At 36.4% G+C, this 27,984-nt stretch overlaps 1 protein-coding gene and 1 long non-coding RNA gene across 11 annotated transcripts in view; both read right to left on the reverse strand.

Moving 5' to 3' along the window:
- Positions 1–27,984, reverse strand: part of RYR2 (ryanodine receptor 2) — a 378,221-nt gene that overhangs the window by 311,929 nt on the left and 38,308 nt on the right. The gene's annotated exons all lie outside the window — the stretch shown is intronic.
- LOC147654892 (uncharacterized) lies at positions 14,312–20,775 on the reverse strand. Its single transcript, XR_015283354.1, has 4 exons — positions 20,604–20,775; positions 17,822–17,876; positions 16,531–16,610; positions 14,312–16,044 (listed from the first exon to the last, which is right to left on the reverse strand). It is a non-coding gene; the product is annotated as an uncharacterized LOC147654892 (long non-coding RNA).

Genomic DNA, 27,984 nt, shown 5'->3' on the forward strand with positions numbered 1-27,984 from the left:
CACAGTCCTTTCTCACCAAAAATGAGAAATAAAGAGATTCCAAGCAGTTTTCCTGTTTTGCCACCATAACTATCCTCACCCTGTGAGCAAATTGGTGAAAAATCAGAATAGTAATTCCATTTGTGCTACTCCTTAAAACAAAACATGCAGTATAAGCTCAGAGTGTAAGCTCACAGCATAAACTTGTCCTGCAGCCAGGAGGGAGCAAAAGGAACTTGACTGTCCCTCTTCCAGGACATGATAAAAGCTGTGTGTCAGTCCTGACCAAGCAATAAACAACTTCTTCAGCAGACTAGAAGCACAGCTGCCACCCATACAGAAGAAACAGCTATCCTTAATCAACTTGATGCTGTTCTCATTCATTACTTTGACAAAGTAACAGGAAAAAATGGATTTTTTTTCTATTTCACAAACACTGTATCACAGGAAAAGGGAGTAAATGCCCACCAACTCTTCAAATATTACAGTTAGCTATAACAGAAAATGCACATACAGAGAAGTTATGGCTTTCTGACTAAGGCAATGGACTAAATATTTTTTCCTTTGAGATGACAGTAAATATTCTGTCTCAGTTCCTTAATGTTAGGAATATTAGCCCCTTATGGGGATAAGAACACAGTACATTAATACACTGTAACACTGTTTTCTTTGCAAATACATAAAACATTTTGAAAGATGACACTGCTACAAAAGATGACACAACAGGACCAACAAGGTCATCCATAACTTGCCGAAACCTCTAAAGTCAGGATTATGTTTCGCATCTCTCATCTGAAGCATCAATCAGCTTGGTCAACTAAGCAATATAAAAATGCACAGTGAGGTATACAAGGGACGTAATTAAACTCATTCTTTTCCTTCATTCTGAAAATCTTTAGTTTGGGACTGCAACACAAAGCTAATAAAGGCTCTCAATCATCCTGTACTGGGAATTACATTAAAATAATGAGACTAGATTGCAAATCTATTACTAAGTCTGTTTAGAATCATGTAAGCCTGCTGGGTTTCAGTCACCAATCAATGCTGGGTCTATTTGAAAACTCCATGAACAAAGACTACCCATAGCACCCTGCTTGGTTCTAACTACGTGAGCCATCTCTTAACAGGTTCCACTGCTTGTATTGGTGGCATTTTATGCCTTTAACTGAGTTGTTTTATGCTTCTATCAGACACTTTTTGACTTTTCACACAAATATAAAGTATATTTGTCCAAGTTCTGACATGGATTGCCTACCTGACAGCAGAAGCACCCAAGCCTGCCTCTTGGGTTTTATCAAAACAGTCATAAACTCATTCTCCTTATGAATTTGCAGAGAAGCACTCTCGGTCAGGGTCACTCAGAAATCACCCACTCACTTTTGGTCATGCCAGAAGTCATTGCCCCAATGGTACAGCTGAGTAGCAAAAACCTTGTGTGGAACTATTCAGCAGGGGGAACCAGAAGGTCAGCATGAAGCAGTGCAAGTCTGTGACAAAGCCAACAACCTAATAAAACATTTTCAGAAATGAATTTTGGTGCATAATCCATACTTTGTATGGAGCAAAATTTAAAAAAAACTAATTAGCTCCTGTAATAGAGAAGTTTATAATATAAGAAAAACACTACAAGGGATTCCTCTGAAGCAGTGAATAAATCCCCTGGTGTTGCATATATCACATCTTGTTATTTCCTTAAATTCCCTCCATCTTAAATTCACCTACTTTCTCTTACACAGATCTGAAACGAGAGGCTAGTAATCATTTATTTTGATTTCCAAACTACATTTTATTTTTATTTAATGTATATGTTCACATAAAAAAAAATTCTCAAGCTTTTATAATTCTGTTTTGTCCCTCCCTGATGTACAATTCCCCTCAGTACAATTAGATTTCCTTTTGGCCTTAAAACTTTCCTCCACTAAGAAGCCATTTTCTTCTGATTTACCTCATAAAATAAGTTCTCCATCATACTTTCCTCTTTCTCTGCTTCATTTTGCTTTCAGTTTCCTAAACAGATTGAGTTTTGCTAACAATTTGCACAACAGCATTAATATTTCTCTACTGGGAGATTAATACTCTGAATGGAATATACAGAATATAGGATTTACAAGTTTAAAACTGCAAAATAAATCTGGTTTAAATGCAAATTATCTTTGCTATTTCTATCATTTTAACATGATAGAAAAATGAAATCTGTGTCAATATTTAAGATTATTACTCTACAATTAAAAAGCTGCATTAATAACTTTACTGTCACAATTATCACCTCTCTGCTTTGGGATACTTGGCTGAATCTGCAATCAAGTTTGCAAACCCAAAGTAAAAGATTGGCAAGGTCAATGACAAAACAATACACCCACTGTTTTCAGGTCTAAGCATCTAGCAGGGCTTTTCACCTTCTCAAACCCCTGGATGTATTTACTGAGTAACTGCAAATTACTCTGCAATGTAACTGCTGCTTTTCCTCTGCTACAGCCTGCAATCAAAAAAAGAGTTACTTCAGCACTCCTCACACATCAATAACATTAAAAATTGTTGGGGTTTTCTTTTTTAGAAAATCAAAATCCCAAGAAACAACATTTTTCTGTACATCAAACTTCTTCTCTTAATGCCTCTTAAAGGCTTTAAGCTGCCTCACTCCTAGCTTGAACATTTTATTTGTCTTCCTTCCTAACACCTAAAAGATCTCGACACTTAGATTACAGAGCACTTCATTTCTTCAATTCCTCCTCATATCTCTGGGAAAAAAAAACCCTGTCCTTGATCACTGCTCAGTGTGTTTTTCAAAAAATAGTTTCCTGACATCATCTCAGTTTATACTAAAGGTTATCTCTTAGAACATGATAGTCTTGTATGCACTTTCAAAGAAAAAGATTTGGCTATATTATAGAATAAATTTTTCATCTTATCTAGCAAAAAAAAAAAAAAAACAAAAAACCTGATTAAATTCCGTCTGGCATGAAAGGCTCCATGGTTCATATTTTTGGCTCCCCAGCTTGGTTTAGTATTATTACGTGTATTCCAAAGCTATGTAAGAGACACCCATAATGTACAAATAAATCTTGAGAGCATTATTTATAAATCCTGCCATTCAATCTAAATGGAGCAGTGACTGCAAAACAGCTTAATTTGCTTAATGTTCCCCACAGCCCTTTTTTTAAATGGTGATAGGAGCACATAATAGCAGCAGGTAGGACATATGTTATAGCTCTACAGAAACAAAACCAATTCAACTGAAGCAAAAATATGCCAGGTAAAAGGCAGATTCCAAATATCACATTCCTTTCCAAATATTACAATTTTACATAGTAACCTTGACTTAATTAATGCACATAAAATATTTCAAAGATTACATCAGAATGAAGTACAAAATTACAATTATCCTTTGGAAAAGCATAATTTACATAAAATGCCAACAAATAGAACATTCTCTATCCTCTGTAGCTACAGATATGTCTAAAGCCTAGGAAGCAAAATTCTATTAGACATTATAAGCTTGTCAGTTCATAAAATATGTATTTCTTTTCAGTGCTGAATTTGGAGAGTGGGTGCAAATCTTTCCTTTCACTAGACATTACAGGGAAAACTAACACTATCCATGTTCTGCTTAGCAAATTAAACTCACTACTATCATTATATTTAATTAGTACTTCTGATAGTAAGTCTATCAGAGACATCCATGTGTTCAAGCAGTCAAAAACCAACCAAATTATAAAAAAAGAAAAGGGGGGAAAAACATCTTATCCCCACAAATCAGTAACAAGGTAAGAAACAAAACAAAAGAACACCAACCACCATGAAAATTATGCTTTCATTCATGCATATGGTTCCTCAGTGGAAGATCTGTGGACCATGAAATAGACAAAAAAATTCCATGTACACTGCAGGATGCTCAGGCAGACTTCTGTCAATGACAATAACTTCCTGAAGCCTTTTATAAACACTGAATTGACTTCAAATGCAAAACAGGTCAGTGATCATGGAAATTCTATCTGCACCAACAACAGACTAGCTTTCAGGACTTAGTGCAAAAAAGGAATACTAAGCGAGAAATATTAACTACCAACTACCACATTTCTCTTCCATAGTAGTCAACATCTACGCATTGCATAGAAAACAGAAATCTGTCCAATATTGTTTTTAACAACAAAACTGGCAGACATCACTATTGAAGGAAAACCTGCAGAAAAGCAGTGTGAAGTAAAAAAGGAAGCTAATAGACAGAGATAATGAACAAGCATCAAGTCAAATTCAGTATCATTCAAATACTGAAAAGAAGCAAACGATGATGGATAGAAGTGCATTGCCTCTCCATCTATATTGAATAAATTTCACCATTCCAATGAAAAAAATTGTCTTGTCTTTTTTATATTCACCCCAAACAGCAGAGTAGAGAATTGCACTGACAATTTATATGCAAAGCATTCTTCACTAAAATTAATCTAAAACTAATGGTCTAATATTAAATAACTTAAATAAATTTTCTAATTTGTCATCCATTTCATAAAGGAAATATAATTCTTAGAAGTGGCCTTACAGTTAAAGGCAATGTCATTATTTATAGCTACAAAGTGGGGAAACTTGGAAAAAAAGGTCAAATGTCCAAATTCTGAGAAATGACCAGAATTTAGTAGAAAATTATAAATACTCAGTAATCAATCCATGATCTTTTGCCAAGCACTGCAGCCCTCTATTATTAATCTCTTACTCCTTACTTACTCTCTTACAGCCTTTATCAGATGTTCTAAGGACCACTGGAGAACTTCAGCCAATACCTCTGGGAATCACTTTATGTCTGTGCAGTAACTCCTTCCACTGAAGTTATAGCTCATTAAAGAAGATATTGCATATAAATTCCTGAGGTACATAATTGCTAAAATTGCCAGAAGTCTTGAATACAACTGATAGAGAGGAGCAGTGGTTCCACAGCATAAACTGCTGAAAAGTAACCTCTGCAGTTAAAAAAATCTATCTTTCATAAAAAGCTATGACTGAACAATCACTAACAAATTTTATAAAATTCTGATACTAATATGCACTGCTGTGCTTTTTAAACTCACCTTATGTTATCAAGTGTATACTTCAGTTCTTTGAGCTTATCCCACTAGCACAGGAAGAAAGAGAATCAGAATTCTTTCCTTTTCAAGACCAAGGCAGACAGAAAAATCTCTTTTTATATTACCAGTCTAAATCTTCAAGGCTAGATGACACAGCAAAATTTTGTGAATACATTCCCACACTCAGCACAAAAATAGACGTGGAGTACCTGATGCAAAAATAATGTGACTTAGAGTTTTACTGAATTCTAAGGATTCAATTTACAGTTGTTTAATTATTGATAGAAAGTTAAAAATAGTTCAAAACTCTTGCAATAGGAGTCCCCCCATATACTTACAAATAGGTTGTGCTGTGGTAATATTTTATTGTCATACTTTTCCAAACTAACAGGAATAGAGATACTTCAAAATTGAGGTAGGTTTATCTGAAGTATATTCTACACTGATTTTGACTGGGTTACACACAATGGAACTGCAGTTTTCAACTGTTAGAGATATTACTTCTGTCTAGCTAAAATATCAACCATACGATTTTTCTAAGGATTCATGGCTGACTTTCTTGGATTTAAGATGAGAACTAGCTAACATGCAATCAAATAGCTTAGACAATATTAACAAATAATGAAATAATCATATTACAGTCTAGTTAATTGCAGGCAGGAAGCAAATGCTGCAACATTTGAATTAGCTGAGTGATTCTATACCATGGGAGTAAATCCACACAGCCTGATGGGACCAGAGGGCAATCAAACCACCCCCCACCAGTGCAGGGCCATAGCCATGCTCTGAGTTTTGATTCTTACATTCAATGGCAAAATAAAGTTTACTGCAAAAATTAATAACATCTGAATACCTCTCATATAATTCTTCAAGCATTGATAGTATGACTGAGAATGAAGAGATCATAACAAACAGATCTGTCTAGAACAGGCATGAAAAACTTGATTTCACATTAAATTGGACCACTAAAACAAGCAGGACCATCAATTCCTCCAGCAGCCTCATTCCTCCCCTTGGGCTTTATCTCCTCTTCATCCTGTCCCCTGGCCCTCTTCCAGCTCTCCAGCCATCATCTCCTCACCCCCATGCATGCTGCCCCCCAGACAGCACAGCCATGGGGCAGCGAGCACCAGGGTGAAACAACCCAGTGACGGAAGGAAAACAAGGGCCAGTATTAAGTGACCACTATTTTAATTAGCTCCAGAACGTGGGTGCTTGAATCCCAGCAGCAACCCCCAGAAGAAGACTGGAAGGAAGCAATTAGGACTGCATAAAAGTGCTGTCCTCCAGCTATTCCCCCTCCCAAGTCAAAAGATAACATTTTTCTGTCTTGTTTATTTTCAATGAGGTAGAAGTCAGATTCATGGCACGTGTTTACTCTTTAAGTTAGATCAAGAAAAACTTTTCCAGAAGTACTGAGCACATGTGTTCAACCAGTATCAGTGGAAGCTGTAAGCCGGTGGTTCTCTCTAAAACGTAAATGCAGACTCCCATAAAATATGCTTTTATTTGTTTCCTTATGCAATGACAGCTTCAAATAAATTAATCCTAATGAAAGCTCAAGAAGAAAAAGAAATACCATGCTAAAACTTTCTGCACCATTAGACTTTTGCTAGCCTTTTGACAAAGCTCTGAATTTTCCCTGAAAGCAAATTACAATCTTATAAAACCATCTCATCTGTACATATTTGCTTTTCTATCTATGCCCAATAATGACAATCACTATAAAAAAACACCAAATAGCACAGCCTTTGGCTTCACTTGCCACACAACATTATCCAGGCAAGTATTCAACAGGGCTTCCCACCAGATGACCAAAGAGTGGCCATGTGAGATGTGACTCAACACTGCCACTACTCACACAACCACCAGGTTTTCCAGTCCAAAACTGGATACACTTTTTTGATGTGAAATAATTTTTTGTCACCCCATAACAACTACCATGTTACAATTAAGCTTTCAACAAAATCTCTCTTCTACACAAAACCTAAATGTCTCTTTCAGAGGATTGGTGTAAGATTATCATTATCATGCCAACATATTTGTCCATTGTTTCTTTTTCTATTTTTAAAATTAGACACCTTTGATGCAGGGACTATCTTCACTTTCTCTATATTTTCTTACTCCTGAAACATTACAGTCCTGGCTCCTAACAAGAACAGATAGAAAAAAAGGGTTAATAAAAGAAGTGGCAGGACAAGAGCACATACATGTCTTGCAGTAAAACTCTATAAATGGAGTCCTCCAAAAAGACAGCTGAGGTTTAAAATAAATAAAAAAAACCCAATGAACAATGGCACAAAAACTCTGAAAGATACCTCCCTTACCTGAATTTAATCAAAGGGGATGAAACACATTTTGTAGACAACTATTATGTATGATATCTGACCTGTTTACATGCAGCTCATCTTCTCACCAGAACAAGGAGAAGATATCAGGAGAAATGTATTTGATTTTCAATGCCTACATCAAGGAAAGAAAAATTCCACCCAGCATGACTGGCAAATTTTCAGGGAAATGATAGCAACTTTTAGAAGGTAGACTACAAATTTTCATTTTAGCATCTAAGCTCTCCCTAAAGAAGGGTGCACTTGTAAGAATTTTTAAAAATCCATTTTTCATTTGCAACTTACATTAGAAATAGAAATCTCTAAAGCTTTTTAGGACCTAGAGACCATCACACATGAAAAGGAAAAAATCTTAATAAAAATAGCTAAAAAGGAATTAGCAGGCTAAGAAGAACTTTGATTCCTTGTTAAAATGAGCAATATCTGGAAAGTAAAATCTTCTTCAGCCTAAATTCTCCAATGTTACCAAAAACTGTGCCCAAAACAGGGGAAAAATGTTATTACCATCAGTCAAGGTCATGATTAATGTTGAGACATCATGTCATTGCTTATTTAAACAAAGGTGCTTCAGGCAAACAATTTTCCTAACATCCCATGTCCTCAAAACTAAAGAAATTAATCATCTGTAATTAAATCTGAATTAGCATATTAACTGGTACAAATATTAGAATAATGGTAACAGATACATTTTATTAAAGCTTTCTCTTCTCTCTAAAATATTTAAGCATTTGTGTAGATGACTGATTTTACCATCCTTTGATTTTGGCCTCCTTTCTCCAGCAGAGACACAAGAGACTATCTATACAAGAGAACTAGGATAAAAGTTTTATATATCCTTGACAGTAAAGAAAATTGTCATTATTCCACAATGTCTTTTCTGAGCAAGGTCAAAACATTTGAGAAACAGATTTTGAAACCAAGGATAATTAACTGTAACAGCAATTCTAAATAGTTTGACAGCAATAAATTGACAATAGTTTGGCAGCAACAAAAACAAACACTATAAAATTTTACTTCTGCAAATAATTCAGCCTTTTCCTGGTTTTAAAAACATATGACAGAACTTAAGCAGATATGAAATACAACATCCCTTTGCTTGAGGTTCACAATTAAGGTTCTTAAATTAATTGTAAAACTTCCTTAATCCAAGAATCAATTCAAATTCAAAATTTGAATAGTGCAGAATACAAAATATCACTGAGTAAACTCCATCCCAAATTGTCTCTAATCTTCGAACAGGAAAAAAGTTTCTATTTGAGTATTCTACCTCTGTTCTTTACTTTACACTCCTTCCAGTTTGACTCACAAGTTTTTTTCTTGTTTTTGCTTTTCCAATTCTCTCCCTTATCCCATTTTAGGTGGGGAGCCAGCAAGTGACTGGGCTGGTCCTGGACAGCAGCTAAGCCATACAGCAAGATTTGGGGTTCATGAAACTGTCTTTACACTGCAGAGACCTCCAGTTCTATTGCATCTGTACAAGGTTTTCTATCTTCAGATTCACAATGCAGTAACATTCCATGCATCTTTACCATACATTAAGAACCGTATCAAGGATAGTATCTGACCACCCTTTACCATATGTTTCATTACTTTGTGTAATTCCTCCAAGCCATTTCCTAGAATGCAAGTGTGCTAATGGATGTTCATGAAAAGCACTTAACTTCAATACTAGTTATCAAAAGAAGGGTCCTTAAAACATTGCCAAATTGCTTTTTATATATCAGACACTGTCTGCATTTGAAGTTCTGTCATTACAGTACTTGTTTTGTATCCTTACATGAACTTCTTTCATTAACACTACACTGAAGTGGTGATAACAGCAAATCAGTCTTACTACAGTAACTGTTCTTCTGTATAGTTTTTCACAGTTTTCATTGCTTTTCTAATACTAAAAATCTAAAGAACATTTCCTGATGAAACCTCCCTGATCAGGAGAGTACAATATCATACAGGCTCTGAATCATAAGCAGTCTCTCACTTGTGTCTTTGCTAACTTTCATCTGCCATCACTCTACTAAATTTCTCGGGCTGGATTAACCCTTCTGGAGATCCACTTTTTTTTTTAATTCACCTTAATTAAACTGAAATCTGAAATACATGGTTGTTAGTAAAGAATATAGAGCATCTTATAAGGTCTGCCTTCCAACAGTGTTTATGCATTTACCTCACTCCAAGGGGAAAGGAAAAAAAAAAGAAAATCAAGCTGGACATAATAAGATAATCTTCATACTTGAACATAATGTACTTTTCACAGATGATTCACACAAATAGCAAAGGAAATACTATATGACAGATAATCTATTTTTAATAAAAACTACATTTTGTTGTACAAGATGGAACCTTCTTGTGGAGTAACCTTCATCAAATGCTAAGTAAACATTGAGTGCACTGCAGTCAATTCTAAACAACTCTTGGTCACACAAATTGCCATTATTAATGAAATGTTTTTAATATGGATTCTACCACCTTTAATTTGAAAATCATTGTACCTAGACTTCTTCTTACACTTTAGCCATTGTTTAATCCAGTAATACATTAGTGTTAAGTGATATGCAGGATAAATACCACTCATAAAAAGCCTGAGTGTTACTTCAGAAATTTCTGGGTTAGAAGAAGAGGGGAAAAAGCATTTGTCAGCACAAAGAAGCAGCAAAAACTTGCTATGTAACATGCAGGACTGAAAAATCGGCAGGGAGACTCAGATCTCAGCTGCTCTCTCTGCACTGATACTCCCACCCTTCCAAGCTTGATTCACTCAAATCCATATTGCCATCGTGTCTCCTACTCTGAATCTCACTTTCTCCACAACAGAGATGTTGCTTTCAAGGAAAGGTGAGAAAAGATTACAGCTGACTCAATTTCATCCTTCCAGTTTCCTTATTACGAAAAATAATGTATTGCAACAGTTCAAAATCCCTCCTGAGAGTTTCTAATCTCATATGCTAAGCAACCAAATGACTCCCAAAAGAGCATGCCATGCCTACAAAAACAAAACAGTAAAACAAAATGAACAAACAAAAATCCCCCACAAACCTAAATCCTAAAAGCAGTAAGCAAGCACAGACACTCCTCAGATTAAATGCAGATAAATAATGGAAAAATAGAGTTCATCAATGTGCAAAAGATTTCCATATAACTTTATTGTTCAGAGCTTTTAAATAGCACATATATTAAATGCTAGTAAAAACAATTTCACTGTGAACATTTATCCATATTTGATATGAAAATATAACCTCATATGGGCTCTATTACCAGACTAGAAAAAAATGCTCAGATTAGAAACTTTTTTCCTGTTCGAAGATTAGAGACAATTTGGGATGGAGTTTACTCAGTGGTGTTTTGTATTCTGCACTAACCTAAAGGTTAGACAACAAAATTACAATAAATCCTCCTGGCCATGTAGCCTGTGACACCCTAAAATATGTTATGCTACCTTTTATGTTGTCATTGTTCACTGTGATGCTGTCATGCCCACAGGACACAGGCTAAGAAAGCAACAAATATCAGAAAACAGTAAGCAAAGAAAGAGCAGCTGAACAGAGGACCTCAACTAACAACTAAAAATAAAAAATCTCCTGCAGTGGCAACCAAATATTTGTTGTATTGCTAACTTTCTTTAAAAACTGAAAAATAAATCTGACTTCTTTACTGCATAATTTGGGATGATCTTTGCTTTTTTCATATATTGCACTTTTGATCAAATACCCTTTCAGAATTTTTATCCATAGTTCTTCAGAAAGAAATACTGGTGGAGAGGAGGGAGGCTGAAGATAAATATTGCAAAAAGTTACCCCTAGTTGAATGTAACCCTACATACTCCATCCACTAGAACATTAAACCAATAAAAGGAATTAAGCAGAACACCAAACAGTCCAAACTACAGGTAACTAGCATTAATCTTCTTCCATTTAGTTAGCTACATTCTTGTTTATTTATTCAAGAAATGAACACCTAGATGCAAGAATCTGTTAGCAGTGAGAAATACCATCCAGGACCTTCAGCTCACTCACTGCTTCTGTGCTGTGTTGATATTGCAACATGTGCTCACAGGTTCTGGATGACTAAACAGCTCCCTCCTTTTCCCCAGTACATACACCTGCAAATCTGTCTAGATTCCACTGCTCCTTTCCATCTCCATTGTATTATCTTGGCAACTTCATAAAAGCAATACAAGAGCTGAACTCACTTGTTTCTTCTGAAGGAATATCCTATAAGCATATAGTCCACTGTTTTGGTACTTGGAATTGTCATTAGGAGATAACAAAATGAAGTTGGCAACAGAATTACAACTCATAAGTATTAAGGTTATGGAGAGATTTTTAAAGAGTGCAAAGTCTATCAAAATAGCCATCTCTATTATCAACGCTCCATTTCTGACCATACAGCAGAATGGAACTCTATCAGCTCTATCAGTTAAATACTAGCAAGTGTTTGCATAATGTTTTAACAAAAGGAATAGTCATGTGATAGGTTTCCTTTCGTTATAATAACATAAACCAAACTAAAAGTAAAATTGGTGCAATTTCCTAGTATGCTACAGTGATAGCATATAGTCTGTGAATAATCAAGAAAATAGGTTGATAGACATAATATAAAACAAAAAAAAAATTGTTATACAATTATTTACATGAAACCCAAAACTTTCTAAATTTATATAAATTCTACTCATAATTTTCATAGTCTCCATATAAAGAAATATGCAGGCAAAAAATTAAAACATAAGAAAACAACAATTCGACAACATTCAAGGATAATCATAAAAAAAAAAATTTAAAAATCCCACATGGAGTTTTAGAGCTACTCTTTCAAGATTTTCTTCTTCAAACTGAAATACAGCTCTGGAAGTCTATGGTGCTACAGTTTTCACCCCAGCCACAGCTTGTTTCTGCAATATCACTTCTCTCCTTACTCCAGCAAAGACACTACCATCAAGGCTTCTAAAAATCATGTTCTCTTATTACTTGTTGAGAAATTGAATCTTTCCAAATCATTTTTGTTTTTGTTGATAAACATAAACAAGACACCTTGCTAACAACAGGCTAAATATTCAAGGGTTGCTCTACAACTTTGAGCTTCTTCATGCTGCTGAGAATTACAGAAAAAGATTGCTGATGTCCCCACACACTGTGGCAAACCCCAGGATCAGTTCAGGCTGAAACAAGTTAGCATTTGTTAAAGGCACTCTAAGTACTTGCACCCAGCTCCTGCTATTTATTATTTGGTTTCTGCCTGCATCTTTTGAGAGAGCTGAAAGAGGAGAGCAGAAACAGTTCTTTGAACAACAGAAGTGCTGAGTCAAATCTTGCAGTCCAATCAGGACTTTGTGTTACCAGTCCTTATTCAGAAGCAGAGAATCAGTTTTCCTATGTAAGGCTGCAGAACTCAAGTATCTCTCTGCCATCACACCACCAAATTTTATTCATATTAGGAACATCCAGAAAAGGTCAAAATCTATAATTCTTAATGTACCAGATCATGTGGTTTGTTAAGTGCATAGGTACATCTGACACAGCCATAGCCAGGAGCTAAGCCAAAGCCTTGCTGGTGGCATTTCTAAGCAATTACTCAGCAAAGAAGCAAAGGAACAGACAAACTACTGCCAGTGTTACCCATATCTTAGTAGCTAGACAGAGATTTGCACTACACTTCTTTATTATATAAGTTTTATTAGCTTATTGATAGTAGAAAACAAAGCAAAGCGATAGGAATTCAAAATACATTCAAAACACAAGACCAAAAAAAATGTAGGATGCATTTCTTTCTGTTTCATTAAAAAATAAAGTAATATTACAGCCACACTACATTGTGGCTTGCAACTGAGCCCAGATTAAGGTTGCAAGGAGCTGGGGGAGGTAAGACACTTGCAAAACAATAACATTTATTTTCTTGCCCAGACAACACGGATGAAAAATTGTGTATTTAGTCACAGACCAAGAAAGCTCTTTCATACATTGTGCATCTCTCTAACTTAATCTGGGACTTATAACACTGCTCATTTCTGCTCCCTTTATTCTTTGAGATGTGGCAGTAAAATGAAGCTTGGTTTATCAGAGCAAAGCTCCCTGAAGACTCAACAATGCAGACTGCATCATCCGCAGCCTATTATCACTGCAGCCGCCTGACACAAATACATTCAGACGCTGAACGCTCACTGCAGGCTTTGGGTATGGTCATATGCCCTCTAAAAGGGAAAATCAAGATAAAACATGGGCTTTCCTGAGATGTTTACCTTAAGAATAAAAGAAAGGTAGACAGTTCCCAGCAATAAAAATATTCATATACTTACTAAAGAAGATTTTAACTGAATATTGCTGAAAAGAAAAATAATGTAGGTGCAGCCTTACTGCGATTAGATATAGTTAAGAAAAACATTTAAGCATTGCCCTCAATAGTTCTGCTGCTTATCTGCAGATTTGGAAAAGTAATGCAATTTCTAAGAATTAAACTGGATAGAAGCAGCCATTAAAAGCAATAATGCAATCAGTAATTTTATGTATGTAAAAAGCATTAAAGGTACATTACAGGTGCATTAACTACATTTTTCAATGTATTTGCATTCAGTTTACTCTTGTGTGGCATTATTTCTCCTCTCAACAATTAAAAACTATTCAGCAGACATTACTAAACACTATAGATATCTTTTCCTTTCAAGCACTACTTCCCAGAAATACTCTTAATTAGAAGTCAGCTGAAAGATTCCCCATGAATTTTTTGACAATACATTTTTAGAAGAATTTTAAGTCTGCAGATTAAGAGGGGGAGGAATTATGTAATGTCAATGTAATTTTTTCATGGAATCAGATTCATATAAGTCACCATCAAATAATGCTGCTATTCAGAGCAGCCTAAACATTTATTACAAACACATCTTTAATTTCAGAACACTTTTTCTACTTCTATAAAGACTTTCAGTAAAGTATGAATATGTACAGTGTTCAGTGACTTTATTTCTTTCTGACAGCCAAAAAAGAACAAGATTCCCTCTTAGAGAAGCTAATCATCTACTTTAGGTACAATTATCAGTTCATGTACAAACCAATAAAGAGATTATATGCTATAATGCAGTACAAGAACACAACTAAAAATTGCATGGTTACTTCTATTAGGTCTGCATAACTTACATGGCCCAATATTATTTTTTAATCATTTACTTCTAAAGACTTACAGCTTTTGGTAAATGGAAGTGCACAGCTTTAATCAAAAAAGCTCCAAGGAAAAAAAGGAGTCCTGCAGCAAATTCCAATAAAGGTTCCTGCAAACCTTTACAAGGGCACTTACATGTACGAACAGCAACACTGATGTCCCTTGTGCATCAAGTCAAGAACAATGAAAATTTCTGCAGAATCAAGATGGTACCAGGCAAGGATGCAGGAATGGAGTAACCACAGGCTCATGCAGCACAAAGTTTAAGGATCAGAGATAAAAACTACTGTTTGTTTTGTAGGATAAACTCCTTTTATCCCTCTTACTGTACATAACTATACTAAAGTCACACAGCTGCCATAAAGGTTGCAGTTTTCTTGGGAAATAATACAACTTTACTCACAGGTAATGTAATTACCTTAATGTAATTATCTACAGTAAGAAAATTATATCAAATTTTAAAATGTCATGAATGTCTCGTATTTTAGGCATAAATTATACTGCAGTAAACACCTTACTATCAGTGTAATTGTGCATCCCAGAAAGGCATACGCATAACACCGGAAAATTAAGGAGCATACACTTAATGATTATTTAACTTCCAAGAAAAAAGATGGTTTCTTTTTTAAGGCAATTATTCTTTAAATATGAACTGTAATAAAATATTGGAAGACAAAAACATCACATGAAGTTGTATTAAAGTTTTGACTTAATTGCTTGTACATAAAAAGAAAGAAGTTGAATTTCAATTTTTTTGGCTTAAAAATACCATTTTTCTTATGAAATGAGGCTACAAGGTGAAGTTTTATGCCCAAGTATATTAAAAGTGCATTCCAATTTTAGAGTCTCATTCTAGGCAACACTAAAAATCCCTACCACAAAATAAGAGGTAAAGCTAAAAATGGCCTGTTCCACTGAGGCTTAATATCTGCTCCTGATAGATGAGCAAAAACAATTGTCAAGATAAGCAAACTCCCTAGTTTTTCAATGTGAAGCCTATATGGATTTTTGTGGTTTCAGAGCTTTATGAAGGTTCAAGTCTTTACTAACTAAATTACAAAATTCTATAACATAATTTAAGAAGCATCTCTAAAATAAGAGGAAGACTACCCTTGAATACCATGAACTTTACTGGACTACACTGTAATGAGTCAAAATACTAAAAAAAAAAGTGTAGTCAATTGTATATGGCCATATTTATATGGCATATATAGCAGCCATAGAACTAAATTCAGGAAAACCATACTGTAAAAGCTGTCATCACAATAAATATGTGGCATTTGAATTGGGTGTTATCCACATAATAGGACAGAAGAGTCCAGGGGTTCCAGAATCTGCCAGATCAATATCCCAGGCTCAACTTGCAGCTGCTCCTGAGTGCACACTGCAATTGACTAGATGCCTTCATGTCAAGGATGCAGTTGTAGAGTCAACTTCCCATCTGCCACATGCTGAGCAAAGCATTCCAGAGTGTTGGTGCTGATAACCACAAGTCTCAATAAAGAAAAATAAAAGCTCTGGAAAAGAAAGTTTATTCAAGTCCATGTGTTACTATCTGAAACCCAGGTAAAGGTGACAAACAAAATTCCTTCCCAGTAAGCACAACCATGCAAAGATTTAGAACCCAGAAAATATGAAATTAGATGTCCAGCTCTTGGAATTTGTATTTCCTGACTGCTTCAGTTATCTGTTTATTTTTATATGACGGTAGCTGAAAAGTATTTGCCAAGTGCTGACTACCAAAAACAAATGCAATAGTTTGAAAGGTAGCATTAAAGTTACAGACTAAAACTCCTATGCCTGTTTTTCCAATTAAAGCTAAGAGCCAAAATAATGCTGAGGGAAACTGCCTTTGATGATTTTCAGAGGACTTAGAATTATTTCTGGGTTATTACATAGGTCGTGAAAGAAGACACACAAAAAATACTTTATACTATTCACTCCATTTATAACTTAACCTTGTTAATTTAGGCAAAGGCCACCTTTTTTTTGGACTGTCTCACCTTTCAAACTGAAATGGGACAGAGTCCTTAAAACAACTCAGAACTTGTCATTTTAAGAGATCTCCAGAAGAGCTTAGCTCCTGTACATACATAAAAGAATGAAAAATTATAATTTAAAAAAACAAATCCACAACTCTGAAAATTATTAACAAACATAGTTTGAGCATTTTAGGAAACCTTTTTTGAAATATACCTGACAAAATGACCAATATGCATACGTGTTACACAACTGTACTGTGATGTAGCTATAACTGGCTAAGAACATAAGGTAAGGTGAACAAATACAATGAAAGAAAACAGCAAAACAAGGCAGGGATTGTACAAACAAAATCTCATTTTCTCTCCATCCATTTACTGTAATAGGGCTAGTGTAAGACTCTGTATCCACTCTCCACCCCAATGAACTTGGGTACGGTAAAAAGTATTTGCGCACTGCCTACAATTCTTTTACATTGTATAGTATTTTTCTATCAGTTCTATACATAAACATTAACTACAACTGTAGTTAATGTTTATGTATGTTGCTTACTACAGCATAGCCAAATTTTATAGAGAGACCAGGAATATCTTCTGCATACTTTACTAAAGCAATGTTTCATTGACAACTTGGCAAAAACAACCTATTTCCAGTTACACTTTCACATAAATTTAAATTGCACTTTAAAATAAATAACTGAAAAAACTTCTATTGGCAAAATTCAGCTGCATTACTGTAAGAAAAGCTGTGTTAAAAAATAAACTACCAACTGAGTTCTCTTAAGGCATCAGTCAATCCTTATTTCAAAACTTGTTGGAGGACAATTTGGAAATGTCTCTTGCACTACTGAAATTTATTAACCAGAATCTTGCCAATTAATATCCTTATTTATACATGCCTAAGTCTCACACACATGTATTCACTGTGTTGTACAACCAACTTTAAAAAAAAACAGAACTAAAAAAAAGCAGCATGAAAAAAGTCACTTCACAGACAATGCGCAGCACACAGTTTCCAAAACAGAGACATCGCATCCACATGAGCTCAGGCAGTAAAAATCTCCAGGCTCAAAATTTGGCAGCTACATATTGGGAAATCATAATACTCATAAGGTATTCCTTATTCCAATATTGAATTTAAAAGACACAAAATTGATACAAGTGGAATGCATACTTGAGCATACCTCCAGATCTTCTATACTTTGCTTTAATAACCATCTCTTTATGCATATGGATTTTACTACATTTTCCTAAATTATTTTGCTCCAGAATTCATATTTGGTTCTAACAATGTTTTTTATAAGTGCTGCCTCACCATCACTCTTCTGCATTCCCCATCATCTCATCGATGCACTGAACTACTGAAACTACTGTTGATAAGAGAAGCAAAATTCAGCTTAGAAAAATGCCTTTGGGGTTTTTTTTTGAGAGACCACTAAAATCACAATATGGACAAGTTTTTCCTATGATGCCAAAACAAAGGCCTCAATTCACTGCATCCTGTGATCAAGTTCTTATACGTTTCCTATGAATTTCAAAGGCCTCCTACGTATTTACTTTTCAGAGGTTACCTGAAATACTGTCAAAGATGATACAGTTCATTAACTACGGATTCTGGCTCATAAATATCACTGCACTAGGCACAACAGAGAAGCAACTCAATCCCGGAAGGCTCAAATCTGCATATCAGATGGAATAAACCTACAGATGGAGGTGATGTGGGCCAGAAAGATGAACAGATCAAAGGGATGCATAAAAGAAAAACAGTAGCACTACATATCCTCCCCATCCAAAGCTTAAGGATAAATCCAGACAATTCTTTCCAAACTATCAAAACATGCATCTTCAGGTCAGGGTTTTTCCACTAAAACACAATTTTATCTTTTCCTTGGCAGAAAATGGGAAATAATAATAATAATAATAATAATAATAATAATAATAATAATAATAATAACACCAACAGCAATATCATAGAATGGTTTGGGTTAGAAAGATGAATCTACCATCTTGGTCACACCTATCACCTCTCTGGGCAACCTGTTCCAGGTTCATTCTCATCATAAAAAAAATCATCCTTCTTGCCTTAACAAAAATAAACAATCACCACACACAAAGCCTTTGATATTACTCAAAAATGATTCCATTTTCTTTGGGACAGCTGAAGACTATTGCTCCCTTCTCTGCCTAGAGGCACCCAGGGACGCTGATTCCCAACTGCACACCTACTGAACTACCCCCACTCCTTCAGCAAACCTAATGAATTCCTGGACTTTCCAAGCTCCTTGCTCACCACTCTGCAGGTGAACCTGCTGGGCTGGCAGCCTTCCTGCTTTCTTGCATTCTCTGCCTTTTTCTTTCTATGGGGATGCCAGATTTGACAGACCACCAGCCAAGTGTAGTGTCACATGGGCTTGTTCTGCCAGCTGCCTGGCTTTACAGCAAGGCACACAGATTCCCTGGGATTCTGTCTTCAGCTCCTCTGAATCCACAAAGAGCTTAAATTTCCAGTCACAATGAAAGCTACAAACTTTCAGCAATATTTTCTTTCCTTGTGAGGGAAAACCCCACTTCCTACGTGACCTTGACCCTCTTGTCAAGATGCAAAGACAATATTCAGACACTTTTCCTTTCTTACATGCTTCAAATTATTTATATAAATACAGAAATAGTGCTCTAGCCCTCATGTTCCAGGCATTTGCCACTGATAGTCACAGCTATCTGACAGTCTGCAGTGTGCTTGTGAGCATCATGTGAGCCCTGGCAAGATGTACCAGGTCTCTGCATCTTGCCAGCATGACCCTATGCTAGGTGAAGAGCTATCTCGTGTTATGTCACTGGCCACTGCAGTCAAAGTCTTGCTTTCTGGCTCCCCTGATTCTTCTCCTTCCCTGTGTCTTGATTTGTTCTAGTGAAAAACAGTTTTTCTGTTTTGCTTTACTAGGTCAAGAAGTTGTCTATGTGTATTTCATTTAATGTCTCTTTCATTCTCTCATTTAACTTTTTCATTGCATTCTGGAAGGAGAACTCATCAGCTGAAGCTTAAATATTAAATACAAGGCTACAGAAATGTTTTAGAACCTGCCCTAGATAGCTGGACCTTTCAAAAAGAGACTCTCGATATCCACTGTATTCATGGCAGTAAAAAGAACACCTCCCTCCCTAACCAAGAAACAATGGTGAGAGCCACAGCATAGATTAACTGAGCTTCATATCCAGAACTGGGAGGAGATTAGGCTGAGGAGAGCAGGGAGGGTGGGAAACACCCACAAAAATAAATTAAAGCCTATTTCTCTCATTTTCCCTGAGGTTTTTCTGTGCAGCTTTTTGGGTGGCTGGGTGGTGGGATTTTGGCTGAGAGTGTGTGCTTCTTTTGTTTTGCAGCAGCTGCTTTTTTCATCCCCTCTAAAACACTTTGACCTAATACTCATCTCTTTTCCCCGGCTTCCTCACAGTTAATCTAGAGAAGATTATAAAAGCAACAAGGATGTGCATCTTAATCTTTTTTTGGACAATACTGGGGAAAGAAGCTTATAGATGAAGTTTTCTTAGTACAACAGAAAAGCAGTCTGCTCTGTAGCAGGTTTTAGGCAATTTCCTTAGAAAAGGCTGAGCACATCAGATCTCACAAGCTAAGAGTAAATCCTGTCCACCAACATTTGAGCACTGCTGGCATAACAGAGCTGTTGTAGCAGAGAAGATTAAGGATTCTGCAGATGGCACTCTTCCCCCTGAATCAACACACACAATAATGCCCCAGAATAAACTTTCTGAGCTGTTATCAGCAGTGTCATTTTTTAATGAAACATTAAGAAGAAAAAGAGAGTTCCATCTACTATTGCTAAGCATCAGTTGTATTTTACCCCTCATCAAAGAACAATAAATAACATTCAGGTAACACTTAAACTTTCCCTTCAGGAATTTGTTAGCTTATCACCACTGTCCTCTGTCATAACCCTCAAGTGCCAATTACATAACTGTACCCTGTTCAATAGATATTTATACTGCTTTCTTTGGGTTTTGCACTCATATGTCTAGATAAACCTCTACCACAGCTAATAGTACACATCCTAAGGCAGCAGCAAACAAAATTCCATCACCTTTTAAGGGTTACTAAATGGCATCCTTGTTACTGGCTGAGAAGAGCTCTTTCAGTTATCAGATGTATCCAACATTCTGAGAGTCATTTCTTGTTTTGCTGTTGTCCTGGAGTCTGTCCTAAAGGCTCACTCTAATGTAACTCCTGGAGAGCAATACAGCAGAAGAGTAGTTCTGGGAGGAAGAGTAAGGACCTCTACATTGTAAAACTGGAAAATCACCAGATTATATAAGTCATTCACATTCTTATATAAGCTTAAGTAACCAGCTGTTAACAAAAGTGATTTGAAAGTGACACAAAACAAACATGAAAAAGTACTCCTATCTTCAAACTTGACAGCATATCTGTTTAAATAAGGTAATAATCTTAGATAACTACATCCTTATAAATAGCTCAGACACATAATCTTGACAATATAATCTGTGTAGTCCATATATAATGCATCACATTACTCATCTGACCTGTAAAAGAATGCACAACATAATGTTTACTCTTGATTTAACCTCATATAGTCAAAAGAAGTTTGTGGAGACCACCACTGTGTTTCTTTCTTTTCACTTTTTTGCCTTTAAAATGAGTTGAAAGCTGTCAGCATTTTGTCAGTAATAAATTATCAGGACAAGCTAATTTATATATCTACATCTGAAAGAGTAGCATAATACTTTAATAAATGTAGCAAATCCTTTGCCAACAACTGTCACTTCATTATTATTATTACTTACAGAAAGGTCACTCTTCATGAGTAAGAAGCAAAACAGGTAATAAACAGGAACCTCCAAAAATTAATTCATCGAATTCTATTAAAGACACACAGGACCTTACACCTAAGGGTAAAAGACTGAAAACCAACATTCTTCTTCAATAGGTCCCTTTCTGACATTTTCCATATACACAGACAAGCATACATATACATCCTTATAATCTATGGGATTTCTTCAAGAACTTTACAGCATCCATTAGGAGCCATGACACACTATGCTGTTTTTCCCGCCCTATTACCTGGTAAGAAACAAAGTTGCTATGAATTCTGCATTATATTTTCTTTTTTCAGACTTTCCACATTGGGTTAAGAGGGGAAAAAACACAGCTGGGGAGGTCATTTGCTGAGGGGTTGTCACTGTCTTCCGTGAAAGTTCGGGGATTTTTTTCCTAGAGATGCTAAGGCAAATCAGGCAAGGCATTCAAGAACAGAATTTTAAAAATAAAATAAAAATAATAATAAAAATTTAAAAAAAATAAAAAAAAAAATTAAAAAAAAAAAAAAAAGACATCACCACACTACTTAAAGCTGTGGATTTGGTTTGGACTGCATATACCAGTCAGTCTGGTATATAATATAATAACTTGTTGAAAGTAATCAATATATTACAACAGAGACAGATGTATGTGGTCATTTTTATAGAGGTTTGTGAGTCCATGCTGTGACAGCTGAGGATGGGCTGCTTCCCAGGCTGCCCTGAGGAAAGTTGTGTTGTGTCATTTTGGGCCTCCACGTGTCCATGTGAAGTTTGTCCTGCCCACAGTACAGCCTCTCAACCAACTACAAATGCATGAGCACTGTGTCCATAGCACAGAGATACAGTTTAAAAGTGCAAAGTACAGATTATATAGAGATTTCCTAAAGAACACAAGATTAGAGAAAGAACATCCCGCTTCCTCTACAGAGCTTACAGCAAAGAGTTTTTCATTAGAAGGTTTGCATACTAAGCAAATCAACTATGTCCCTACTAAACAAGGGAGTGCAATCAAGACATGAATCATAGAATGGTTTGCATATCTTGCATCCTTCCAATATGTCCTTACTCTTGCCACTGTTGGAGGCAATGCCAGAGTGTGGGAAACAGTAAAGGTAAGACTTTCAGCAGCTGTGAAAATAGGCCTCAGAAAAGAAAAAGCAGAGAACTTAGAGCTAGCTGCAAAGCCTGAAAATAAAGAAGATACAATAATACAATATGAAAGGACATGAAACAACAGTTGAGTTTTTAGGCTTGGCTAAGACAGACCTTAAGGCTGCAGAGAAATATGCTTACCAAGATAATAGAAAGTTTTAATCTAAATCACAGAATATTGTGTATTGTTAATAGAAAGCAAATAAGCAAGCATTTGAAGCAGGTGTGTGTGTGCTTTTAGTGACTGGCTAGAACAATTGTCTGTAAGCTTTAGCAATATGCTTTTAAAAACTTCAAAAATGTTCAGTAACAAAGAGATCTCTGACTGCTCATGGCAGATGTGAGCTTGTGCCATTCCTGTGTCTGTAACTGAGACTGGTGCCCAAATAAAAGCTCATGACGCATCACACAGTCCCATCCCATTTGCAAAAAAATGAACCTCCAACACCAGAGCAGAGTCACAACTCACAAGTTTGGAAGAGCCTGTACTAACTTAGGTATTTCAGGTTGCTAAAGTTCATTTAAAATGTTGGCTCAACAGTGAGTCACTTGTCACCAACTGAAAAGCATAGATCATAGTCATCTCAGAATGATCCACCCATTATTTCCTCAGTAGTTCAGAAGAAAAATAAAACAAATAGGATTCTTATACAAAAACTACAGGATGATAAGCAAAGTACTCTGGATACTTTTGATTCTCTCCAGTGAAATAAAAATCTGAGCCTTTGTTTCCATCCTTGCTTCTATCATCACCAACATCATCTAAGAATATCAACCAACCTACTAAAGTCTGCTTAGCTCTCTTTTGCCCTTCATCTCTGTATCCAGGAGCAGCATGAAGTCCTACTTCTCTGAGAATCAGAAACCATCTTCTAATTTCAGGCTAAGCTTATTCAGGGTCAGTTTAATCCCTTTGGTTTTAGTGCCAACATTGTCTTTAAGATCAACTAATTTTTATTCCTCCCCGATGTTTATATCCCCAGCATTTTTAAATGCCACAATCTAAATCCTAGACTAAACAAGGCAAGCTCCCCTCAGTCAATTTTCTCTTTGTTATAACCATCCCATAGTCAAATTTCACAGTTCTTGAACAAAAGGGGCAAGAACAGTTAAAATCACAGAACAGTTCTCATCAGTGATTTAATACAATAGTATGAATATTATTTTCTACTGGAAATACCTTTTGTGACATAACCCACATTTGCATTTCCCTTCCTTATAACTACATTCCATTACTGGTTCATACTTAGTCCCATAAATTAGGCGATTTACTTGCCTTGTGCTGGCTTTGCAAAAAATAAAACACCGAATTTGAAATATTTCTTCTGTGTCTAACTGCATGTGCAAGTGTGTGAATGTAGTCCTAGATTTATTCTTGTTATTTTTATCATTACCAGAAAAAAAAAAAGATGCAATTTTCTCTGCATATGCAGAACAGTGTATCTCCCCACTTCCATAAATACTTCTATTTTCTCCAACTATGAAACTTTCAACTGTGCAACACCATTTACACTCTGGTCTGGAGTTAAAAGAAAATAATTGGAGCTATCATATTAAGTACACTGATAAATTGAGTATTACTGGAAGCACAGTTAAGAAATGGCCTGATCAACTAGCAAGAACTTTAAGACTAAAAGTTTAGAACAGAACCAGTTGGAGAGAAAATACAGACTTCTAGTCTACGAAGAAGTAATTCTGCATGACCAGCAAGCCTTCTGCTTCCTCCCCATAGCTCACCAGCAACACTGCTTCCAGTAACTTTTCTCCAGAAGAAAAGCCTTCAGCTGTCTTGTAGAACGTATTCTCCCTTCCAGTTTTGGGAGAGTAAGAATAAGAACAGCCTCTAAGACTTTGGGAGGCAAAGGCAGACTCAGGAAAGCTACTTTACATCCAAACATTCAGCTAGCCTAACAAATAAATGATGCTAAAAACTGCACCTTTAACTTGTACATTCCACGCAACTCATTCAGCATTTTGCCAATAATTCATGAATGCAACCAGCAACATTGCTTGACCTCACAGTGTTTTAAAGCAGTTGTAAAAATTAATAGGCTATCAAAGGCCAACCATGCACATGCCAAGACAAATCTCCCTGGGTGCCAGGGCCCAGGAGCAGTGGGAGATCCCCATGAGGGGTGTGCCTCTAGGTCTGGTAGCCAAGGCTTACCCCACCTCCCAGCCCCAGACACTGGGCACCTGGCCAAAGTCAGTCAAAAGCCAAGCTGGGATGTGGGCCACCAGTGGCTCAGCATGGCCAGTGGCTGGGCAGAGCAGGGCTGTGGATAGCTGGAGACTGACCCAGCAGTGCTGCTGGTGGGGACTGACACTGGGTCCCAGTACATGGGTAGGATGGGAGGGGAGCCCTGAGGGGCTGTGCAGGGACAGCAATGTCTGAGAGTGCCCACAGGGTCCTTACAGTGTAGACAGGCATAAATGAACAGGTTTGTGGTGGGACATTTTCATTAAGCTAAACTATTCCTGATCTTTTCTTCATGAGGCAGAACTCTTTGTTTCTGCAGTGTTGCTTTCTCTCTAATTTAGTTCTCTTTCCCATTCAAATGGCTTCTATGCAACACTGGCTGTGGAATCACTGAAGGATCATTCACTCTCTTAGCATGGAGTTTCTTTATCCCTTTCATCCATTTCTTCACAGGAGAGAAAGACCATCCACCTTACTGTCTTTCTCCTATGCTCTAATCTTATTCTCTAAAGCCTTTCTCATTTACTGTCCTGTAATCGCTTCGTCCAACTTTTGTTTTGCAATCTCTGTTCACTTTCTTTATCTTCCTATTGCTTCCTTTTTACACCTGCACCTCATCCAAAGAATTTTCCTTTTCTCCAATCTTAACATTTTCCTACTCTTCTCAGCCTACTCTGCTCCTCATCTCTGCCTCACCAATAATCTTCATCATGCTTTTTGTATCTCTTTTTCCTCATACTTTACTATTCACTGACAATGTCTTGCATCACAAGAGTATCCAAAATTCAGGGACTATAAAGACAGAGAAAGAAGTTTGGATGTCTGGTCTTCTTATTCTTTTATGTCCTGTCTGCAATGAGAGTCAGAGAGAAGGAGAATGAAAAATAAGTTCCTCAACCATGATTCTAAATTGATTGGACCACTAATTTTTTTACTGATTTAAGTTAATTCATCTGCACAGTTTGTATTTTGGTTTTAAAAGGTTTTAAAGGACAAGAATCACAAAAGAATTTCATAAAGAAAGTGATCAATTGTCCCTGCCAAAATTTGCAACTAAACAAGGATTTAGAAATTTAGAAGAAACTATAGCAAATTAAGCAAATGCCAAAGACAGAAATCTCAACAACATAAGTTCCTTTTTATCACCATTACACTATTTTTATTATGTTATGCCTTCATACATAAGCCAGTCACCTTCTACCCATGTAGATCCTCAGAAATTACCTCTTTCCCCACTCTTAACACTGCAATTAATGAGTAAAGGCCACTGTATGGGTATATGCATTTCCATCACAGTCTTCTAATTTTTCTGAGATATTCAGTAAGTTCTCTCATGCTGGGCATTAATTAATTTCTCAAACACTATAGATTTTACTAATGATAAATTGATGCTACCCTATTCTCTGTATCTTCTCACCACACTGTCACAGACATCCAGCAGAGGAGGGGAAGTGGAGCTGGGTAGAACAGTCCCTGCAGCAGGGCAAGCTTTAATAAGGACAAGAAAACCCGGAAAGGTTTGGCCGCTTCTTTCTCCCAAAGTTTTTGCTGCCTTCTCAGAGAATTTAGGACATACCTCACTAGGTACCATACAAGCAGCAGCATAAGCACTGTCCCAGGCATGACCTGTTTGCCACAGCATTCACTGCATTCACAGTAGTTGTGTGCTGAGGGGCTTTCATTCAAGCGCCATTTGATTACTGAATGCAAATGTTGCCAAGGGGATACTTCTCCCATTATATTTTAAATGGACTAATCCAGGACTCTCTCTTATTCAAGGAGTAATTTCATAATCTTCAAATGACCTCACAGCTTTACAGCTTCACCTGACACACTTTTTTCAAGTGCAATGGGACATTGCACTGAGCTTGTTGTCTCCTAATATTCCACAGCGAACTTAAGCAAGTTCTGTCAGGAAGATACAGCAATTCTGGTGGCAACTCTTACAAAGATCTTGGAAATCACTGTAGTCTGGTGGGAGAAAGATACTAGTGAGTCCCATGCTCAATGACCAAGGGCTGAACTCCTTCTAATTTTTTAATACAAACGTCCCTCTCATAATGGTGACAAACTACAAATCCTAATTTGCAAATTACAGCACAGATGCTATGTAAGTGTATTTCTGTTAAAGTTTTCTAACACATGTACAGAAGGTGTGTTATGGAGAATGTTACAATTTTTCAAAGATACAGAAGCCGTGAATGCAAATTTTCCTACAGCTCGTTCTTCAGAGAAAAGGGAGTAAAGACATAATATATTCCGATTAGATTATATTACAGACAATTTTTAATACAAAGACCCTTCTTTGAAGGATTTTGGACACAATCCACTAAGCTTCCAGAGGTAGGCTCTGTAGGCAAATCAATCTTCTCTCATTTTCAGATGTTTTTTTCCATTTAGCTGTACTGATTTTCTGAGTGTCAAGACTGTGGCTAAAGCCGAGCAAAGGCTAAGAACTCCACACTAAGAACTTCACATTCATCTGCACATCAGCATCACTCTTGATTTCAGCAGAGCTCCTGAATACTGGAAATTAAAGAGAAGCTGGGGTTTCTAGTGAAGGTAGAGAGTTACTGGAAGTATTCTTCACAAGACAGTCCTCAACTAAGCTGGCAAGGAGCCTTGCCTTTCCTAGCAGGAATGCGGCAAGATGAAAGATGCTGACAGAACTTGACAATATAGCTGCACAGAGACATCAATTAATTTAGTCCTATTTGAAAGAGGGGTGCAATGCAGCTATGCCATCATCTAGCCTTTCTGTTTGAAATGGAAAAACAGGTAGTTTTGAAAGCAAAATAATATTAAAGTGGTCCAAAGAACACAGTTCTGGTCAAGCCCTGTGCTTGATTCTCTATTCAGCTCTAGAATATCTGGGTCACAGAAGAGCTGTCCCTGCTCAAGAGAACAGTGCCTGTGGTACAATAATACCAAGAAATAAAGTCATGACTGAAAGCAAGTTTTAACCACAAGATGTGTTAAAAAAGGAGAGAGTGAATATGATGATTCCTCCACCACATTAGGATATTTAAGACAAGTAAGCTTAGGAAATTTAAGAAATAAATAGATGCCACATTTATGAGGCAGATACACATGAACCTACCATACACTGTGCAGAATATCAAACTGTTTAACTGAAGGAGCACTTCAACTAATAAGTATAAACATCTCTGTCATGATTTCTCATTCCAGAAATATCACATATCTTACTCTGTTAGATTATTCTGCCTTTTTCAAAAGCAAAAATGCTTCTTGGACATTCTTAGGCTTCAGAGACCTATATATATGTATAATGA

Source organism: Cyanistes caeruleus, chromosome 2 (assembly GCF_971803275.1).
Source record: "Cyanistes caeruleus chromosome 2, bCyaCae1.hap1.1, whole genome shotgun sequence".
NCBI lineage: Eukaryota > Metazoa > Chordata > Aves > Passeriformes > Paridae > Cyanistes > Cyanistes caeruleus.